The sequence below is a fragment of the Bos mutus genome, unplaced genomic scaffold (assembly GCF_027580195.1).
Source record: "Bos mutus isolate GX-2022 unplaced genomic scaffold, NWIPB_WYAK_1.1 CTG219, whole genome shotgun sequence".
In the NCBI taxonomy this organism is placed as follows: Eukaryota; Metazoa; Chordata; class Mammalia; order Artiodactyla; family Bovidae; genus Bos; species Bos mutus.
This window is the reverse complement of record NW_027219646.1, coordinates 231894-239714: the sequence shown is the minus strand read 5'-3', so window position 1 is coordinate 239714 and position 7821 is coordinate 231894. Positions and strand designations below refer to the sequence as shown.

Here is a 7821-nt window from a genome sequence, read left to right as displayed (position 1 = left end):
TTGATTAATTTTCTGAACTAAGTAGAATATACAATTTAATTTTCAGAAACTGGATCAAGCTTATTTTCATTACAACTTAATCTGTATAATCACGTTCTGGTAATGTTCATGGACACGAGTCCTGTTAGATATAACTTATCAAACTTATGTAAGATCATGAAACTTTTTTCTAATCATTGTATGTTTTCCTATAGATTTCTAAAATGTGATTTATTCATAAAGCTGTCTTGGTTATGGAAATAAAGTGTTAAGTATATAGAGATAATTTTTGCAATGTTACATGAATCTAGTTGTGTATTATATTTGTAATTGTCAGCTTTTTTAATGTATTTTTTCAACATTTGTGATTTGTAAAGGATTGTATATATCACATGTGTGAAAATGTTTTCAATGTAGATTTCCACTTTATTGAATTAGGTGGTAATCCTTAAATCAAAAATCAGTAATATCATTTAACTGCTATAGTAAACATGTGTATTTTCATTTCTTTATCCCCATAAACACATACTTATTCATTAAAGAATATATAGGAATTTGTTTAAATGTGTTTTGTTTAGAAAACTGCTGTCTGGTTAGAAAGCACCAATTGAAACAGCTTTTCTTCTGTTCCCATCTTTTCTGCTCAAAAGTTTCCTGTTCTTTCGCATTTCCTCTCCCAGACTGATGCGCATATTATACACAAAGCCACATGCACAATCAGTCAGCTAGAGCAGAGTGTAATCAACGTATAGTTCAAAGTGGGTAAATTGATCTTTGAAGGATAAAATAGACCCATATCCTTTAAAACAGTCTCAGGGATTTCCTGATTATGGAAATATTCTACCAGTCACCAATGAATCCATTAAAGTTAATCTGTATATTATATTAAAGGTAAGCAATAATATATAGGTGGAATGGAGTGGCATAGTAGAATTCTGGAGGAAATTGAGTGGGATTCAGGACTTGCTAAGATGCTAACCACACTTAGAACTTTTGGAGGGATATTCCCCTGGCTCTTCCCTTGTCCTTGCTGCTGAAATTGCTCCTGATGGAAGTTACAATATTCAAGTCATCTGGGATATAACAAAGCAGATCCCATGACCTGTCACACCATCCAGTGCCCTCTGCTGTCCATATAGTCCAGCTGGGTCTAATGAACATTCATGTAGGCATGTTAGAAGTTAGTGTCTCCTTCTAATTTATTTCACTTAAAAACAGAGCTTCCATGTTGGCTCAATTGTTAAAGAATTTTCCTGCAGTGCAGGAGACCTGGGTTCAGTCCCTGGGTTGGGAAGGTCCCTGGAGAAGGAAATGGCAACCAGTTCCAGTATTCTTGCCTGGAGAACTCCATGGACAAGGGAGTTCAGCAGGCTACAGACCAGGGGGTCCCAAAGAGTCAGACACAACTGAGTGACTAACACACTCACTTTCAAGAACAGATCTAGACTGAAGGTTAAATTCAGCCAGACAAGTGTAGGGGTACACACACACACACACACACACACACACAAAGGGAAGAGTCATAATTTGGTAGAGGATTATGTAACCATTGGAATAAGCTTAAACTTCAAAGAAACAGAAAATTACATAGATCTTTTTTTTTTTTTGACAAATAAATAACTTTGAAATAGCAGAGAAATCAGAAAGTTCCGTATAGTGTTTAATCACATCTACTTGCACGTGATCATATTTAAATACTTCTGAGACTGCAGTTTCTGCCTTTAGAGGATTCCTGACACAATTAAAACCTATAATCAAGTCCCCATGGTTACCTAACCCTCTTTGAGGAGAACAGAATTAAAAGGATAGCAATATGCATATACTCAGAATGTGTCTCAAATGTTTACAAAGTGGTAATTCAAAATGTCACTGCTTTACATTTCACTTAAAACATGAAAATTGCATTTTTTATGTTTTTTTTTATGCCTCAGCTGAGTTATTAGGGATTCTAGTAAAAACAGAAATAATAGACTAGACAAGTTAGTACTGAGAAAAATGCTGTTAAGTACTTGGTGCAGTCTCTGTCATTCACCGCCATAAATAGTTATAGTGTGTGCTACCACACGGCATTAATCTGATAGTACACTTTGAAAGGAGAACATTTATTTGTGTGCCTTAATACACTACAATATCATCATTAAGAATATGATAGATGTCAAAATATCAGTTATCTAATTGGGCTACTTTTTGCTTCCTGGAGAACACACAAATGATTTCCAAGTGACCATACATAAATTTTGGAGTTGAAGAATATAGAGAGCAGACTTAGGGAGGAAAAAAAATGATTTCAGTTAAATCCAAATACCTGCTCAGAGAATGGAAAAAAACTTCAGCAAGAACAATTCTGTACTTTGCATTTGGATATGGACTAGAGGGGCAAGAATAGAACATAGATGCTGCATTCGAAAAGGAACCTTAGGTGATGTATGTGTATTTAGATGAGTCATTTGGGGATCCCTCAGTCCAGAATTAATAGAGCCAATTACTTAGTAAAATCCAATGCTTATTCATTTGTCTACTAATTGTCCTCTGATTCTGTTTACAGGGCTCTGTTGTCCCAGGTTTCTTTTCCCTATATGCTTTACTTTATCAATATTTCTATTTCTGGTAAATTGTGCAATGGGAAATATGCACACCCAGTTTAAGTTTAAGCATACTGTATCTGTAATCAATGGGCAGAAAAAATTGCACTTCACTCACAGAGTTCATCCTGTTGGGATTAGCAGATACATTGGAGCTACAGGTTATCCCCTTTTGCCTTTTCTTGGTGATTTACATGTTTACAGTTGTGGGAAATGTTGGGATGATCCTCTTAATCAGGACTGATTCCAAACTTCACACACCCATGTATTTCTTCCTGGCTAACCTGTCCTTTGTGGGTGTTTGTTATTCCTCTACCATCACTCCAACAATGTTGGTAGATTTATTCTCCAGGAAGAGGACAATCTCTTTTGTTGGCTGCTTTTTGCAGATGTACTTCTTTATAGCCTTTGCCACACTAAATGCATCCTTTTTGGGTTAATGACCTATGACCGCTATGTGGCCATAAGCAGCCCTCTCCTTTACTCCTTGATCATGTCCAGGATGTTCTGCATAGAAATGGCAGCAGGGGCTTTTACAGCATGTTGAACTCCATGGTAAACACCAGTTATGTAAGCAGCTTACCATTCTGCAGTTCCAATGTCATTCATCACTTCTTCTGTGACAGCACCCCCACACACTTTTTAAGCTCTCCTGTTCTGACACACGCCTGCATGAAAGCATCTTTTCCACATTTACTGGTGTGACTATGGTCAGAACTCTGCTGGTGACCCTCACCTCCTACTCCTACATTCTCTCTCATAAAGTTGTCATCCTCCTCAACCCTCTGTGGTCCATGTTGCTCATCTCGGTCAATAAATATTCATGTAGGCATGAGGTTAGTAGTTATTTTCTCCTTCTGATTATTTTCACTCAAGAACAAATGTGGAATAAAAGTTAAAATTACTCTGCTAAGGGGGTGGGGATACACACAAACCCACACAGGGAAGGACAGTAGTATGGTAGTAGGTTATATACCCATTTGGACCAAGCTGCTAACACCACAAAGAAAGAGGCAATTAAATAACCATTTTTAAATAAAGCAAAAACTTTAAAAAGACAGAGATCAGGAACCGTGTTATGATGATCGCACTAGTGTTTGATTCCATCTCTCTGGGTGTGATCACATTTTAATTATTTTTGAGACTGCAGCTTCTGCCTTTAGAGGATTGATTTCACAACCAAAATCTATAAACCAGTCCCCAAGTGCACCCAACTCTGTTTAAGGAGAACAAAATAAAGAAGCAGCAATGTGTATATACTCAGAAGCTGTCTCAATTTTTACAAAGAGCTAATTCAAATTTTCACTGATTTTCATTTCATTTAAAACATGAAAACTATCTTCTTTCTATTTTTGTGCCTTAACTGATTTATTAGGGATTTTGACAAAAAAGAAATAGTACTGCAAAGAATGCAATAAGAGCTTGGTACTGCCATTCATTGCCGTGGACAGGTATAGTGTCTGCTACTATATGGTATTCATTTGATAGTGTGGTTTGTGATGAGAATGGTTATTGGTTTACTACAAAATCATTCTTAACAATATGCTGTGCTGTGCTTAGTCACTTAGTCATGTCTGACTCTTTGTGACCCCATGGACTGTAGCCCACCAGGCTCCTCTGTCCATTGAATTCTCCAGGCAGGCATACTGGAGTGGGTTGCCTTGCTCTCCTCTTCTAAACAATATAATACATGCCCAAATTTTGGTTATTTGAAACGGGCTGCTTTTGCTGCTTGGAGAAAACAAAAGCAATTTCCAGGTGGTGATGCATGAATTATTGAGTTTAAGAACATACAGAGTGATCTTGAGGAGAAGGAAAAAAATGTATTTGAGTTAAAATTAAGTGTCTGTTCATAAGATATGGGAGAAACTTCAGCAAGGACACATCTATATTCTATATTTTGTATGTGGGCTAGAAGAGAAAGAATACAACATAGATGCTGGATTTGCAAAAAAAAAAAAAAAAATTAATCTGAAATAAAATATGTGGACCTTGACCAGTCATTTTTTAATCCCTCAACCCAAATGTGATACAATTGCTTAATAAATTCCAACAGTTATTCATTTTTTCTACTAACTTAACTATTATGTCAGTTTCAGTATTTAATATGCTCTATTATCCTAGGCATTATGTTTTCTATAAGCCAACCACTAAAACTCATTCATATTTGTGCTATTTCCTGTAAACTTTGGGCCTAATGCAAATTTAAGCATACTATACCTGTGACACCTAGTGTAAATTTAAGCATACTATACCTGTGACAAATGGCCAGAAAAAATTATACTCTGCTAACTGAGTTCATCCTGTTGGGCTTAGCAGACACATGGGAGCAGCAGCTTGTCCTCTTTTTCGTTTTTTCTGTGATTTACACTATGACAGTTGTGGGGAATGCTGGGATGATCCTCTTAATCAGAGCTGATTCCCGACTTCACACACCCATGTACTTCTTCCTGGCTAACCTGTCCTTTGTGGATGTTTGTTATTCATCCACCATCACCCCAGATGCTGGTAGATCTATTATCAGAGAAGAAGTCCATCTCCTTCGCTGGCTGCTTTCTGCAGATATACTTCTTTATCCTTTTTGCCACAACTGAATGCATCCTTTTTGGGTTAATGGCCTATGACCACTATGTGGCCATATGCAACCCTCTTCTTTACTCCTTGATCATGTCCAGGACGGTCTGCCTGAAAATGGCAGCAGGGCTTTTACAGCAGGACTGTTGAACTCTGTGGTGAACACCAGTTATGTAAGCAGCTTGCCATTCTGCAGTTCCAATATCATCCATCACTTTTTCTGTGACAGCCCCACTTTTTAAGCGCTCCTGTTCTGACACACGCCTGTATGAAAGCATCTTTTCCACATTTGCTGGTGTGAATATGGTTGGAACTCTGCTGGTGACCCTCACCTCCTACTGCTACATTCTCTTCTCCATCTTCCGTATGCATTCAGGGGAGAGGAGGCACAAAGCGTTTTCCACATGTGCGTCTCACCTGGCAGCCATCATCCTGTTCTATTCCACCTCCATCTACACTTATTTCAGACCTTCCTCCAGCTACTCCTCCAGGCACTCAGGACAAAGTGGCTTCTGTGTTCTACACAGTGGTCATCCCCATGTTGAATCCTTTGATCTACAGCCTCAGGAATAAGGAAGTAAAGACAGCTTTATGGAATGTAATTACTAGGAAAATAGTCCCTTCACTTCTGGGATTTTTTGGTGAATTTTCTGCATTAAACAGAATATGTTGAAATTTGAAAAGCTAGACTCAAATTAGTTTTTCATTAGAATATTTTCTAATTAATCAAATCCATTCATATTCACATACATGTATCCAATTAGATATAAGCAAAGTTACCAAAGTTATATATAAAACTATGGAAGTGTCATCTAATCATTCTATATTTCTTTTGGGTTCTCAGAAATAGGGGTAACTTGTAAAGAAATTTGGGTTATGAAAATAAGCAATTCAGTGTTTAGAGTCAAAATTGACAATATCACATGAAACTAGCCATGTAGAGTATTTGCAACTGTCAATTTATTTTTTCCTGATGCATGTTTTTTCACTATATATAGTTTTGTGACAGAGTGTTATATACAACATATATCAAACTTTTTAAACTTTAAAATAGATTCCAGTTTTATTTGTGGAATTATTTCCTGCAGAGTTGCTTAAGTCTAAATTCAGGATTATACTTTTAATAGCAACAGTAAACACGCCAACTATCATTTCCTTTATCCCTGGAAAAACACACATATCTGTTAAAGAAAAAAAATATGAATTGGTGTAAAAGAGTATTATTTAAAAAACTGCTGTCTGACTTGAACGCACAAATTGATGATAGTTTTTCTTCTATTCTTTGTTTTCTTCTCAAAAGTTCCCTACCCTTCTCTCACTTACTCTGTTCCAGATGACATTAGTACATAAACACAAAGACACATGCACACATACTCAGCTAATCACGTTTCAAAGGAAAATAAACAGTATCCTGTCAAGAAGGTAAAATTCAAATGGCTAAGTGTAGAAGAATAAAAGCTCCAATATAAAGTAGCTGAATTTATGTGAAAATATGTAAGCTGTATAGAGTAATGTGCACATAACTTCACTGCAAATATGTAGTAGTGGTGGTAGTGTTAGTTGCTTCAGTTCAGTTCAGTCGCTCAGTCGTGTCCGAACCTTTGCGACCCCATGAATCACAGCACACCAGGCCTCCCTGTCCATCACCAACTCCCGGAGTTCACCCAGACTTACATCCATCGAGTCAGTGATGCCATCCAGCCATCTCATCCTCTGTCATCCCCTTCTCCTCCTGCCCCCAATCCCTCCCAGCATCAGAGTCTTTTCCAATGAGTCAACTCTTCGCATGAGGTGGCCAAAGTACTGGAGTTTCAGCTTCAGCATCATTTCTTCCAAGGAACACCCAGGACTGATCTCCTTTAGAATGGACTGGTTGGATCTCCTTGCAGTCCAAGGGACTCTCAAGAGTCTTCTCCAACATCACAGTTCAAAAGCATCAATTCTTCGGCACTCAGCTTTCTTCACAGTCCAACTCTCACATCCATACATGACTACTGGAAAAACCATAGCCTTGACTTGGCAAATCAATGTCTCTGCTTTTGAATATGCTATCTAAGTTGAAGTTTCACCCAATTCTTTGACATCCCATGCACTGTAGCCCATCAGGCTCCTCTCTCCAAGGGATTCTTCAGGCAAGAATACAGGAGTAGGTTGAAAATATATAATTTATTGCCACTAGATAGCTTTGTTGCCAATCTGTAGCCTTATAGAAATAATTTTAAAACAAATAGCTTTATTGAAACTATATGGGATGTAGGTCAAATGGAAAGTGTGGCACTAGAAAACAGAAATGTGGTCATTTTTTGCTAACCTGAAATATAATTTACTACCTTGGATGGGAAATTGATGTGTACTTATGTTAGCGTTCTCTTTAAACTTTGTGATACTAGCCCTTCTGTAGACACATTGCTATGTCTAAAACTCTGAATTTGTGAATCGGGCTCAAAGTGTTAAATCTCCTGAAATTGCGTTATCATGTTTCCCTTTGTTATAAAACAAATAAGATGTAAAAACACAATTTGTTAGTCATGGTTGCATTGTGTGTGTCAGTCATTAACTCATGGGTAAAGGAAAATAGAAAGATGAAAAATGCATACATACTTTTTATACATCTGTTTGATTATCCTCTATCTCCCTGATTTCTGACTTTTTAAATTTTCTCCAGTCAATAGTGAGGAAGATATGG

At 37.2% G+C, this 7821-nt stretch overlaps 2 pseudogenes; both read left to right on the top strand.

Annotated features, from left to right (window-relative positions):
* The first annotated feature begins 2650 nt into the window (after positions 1–2650).
* Positions 2651–3460, top strand: LOC102281732 (olfactory receptor 5F1-like; annotated as a pseudogene).
* Positions 3461–4825: 1365 nt separating this feature from the next.
* LOC102281446 (olfactory receptor 5F1-like) lies at positions 4826–5808 on the top strand (annotated as a pseudogene).
* Positions 5809–7821: the final 2013 nt, after the last annotated feature.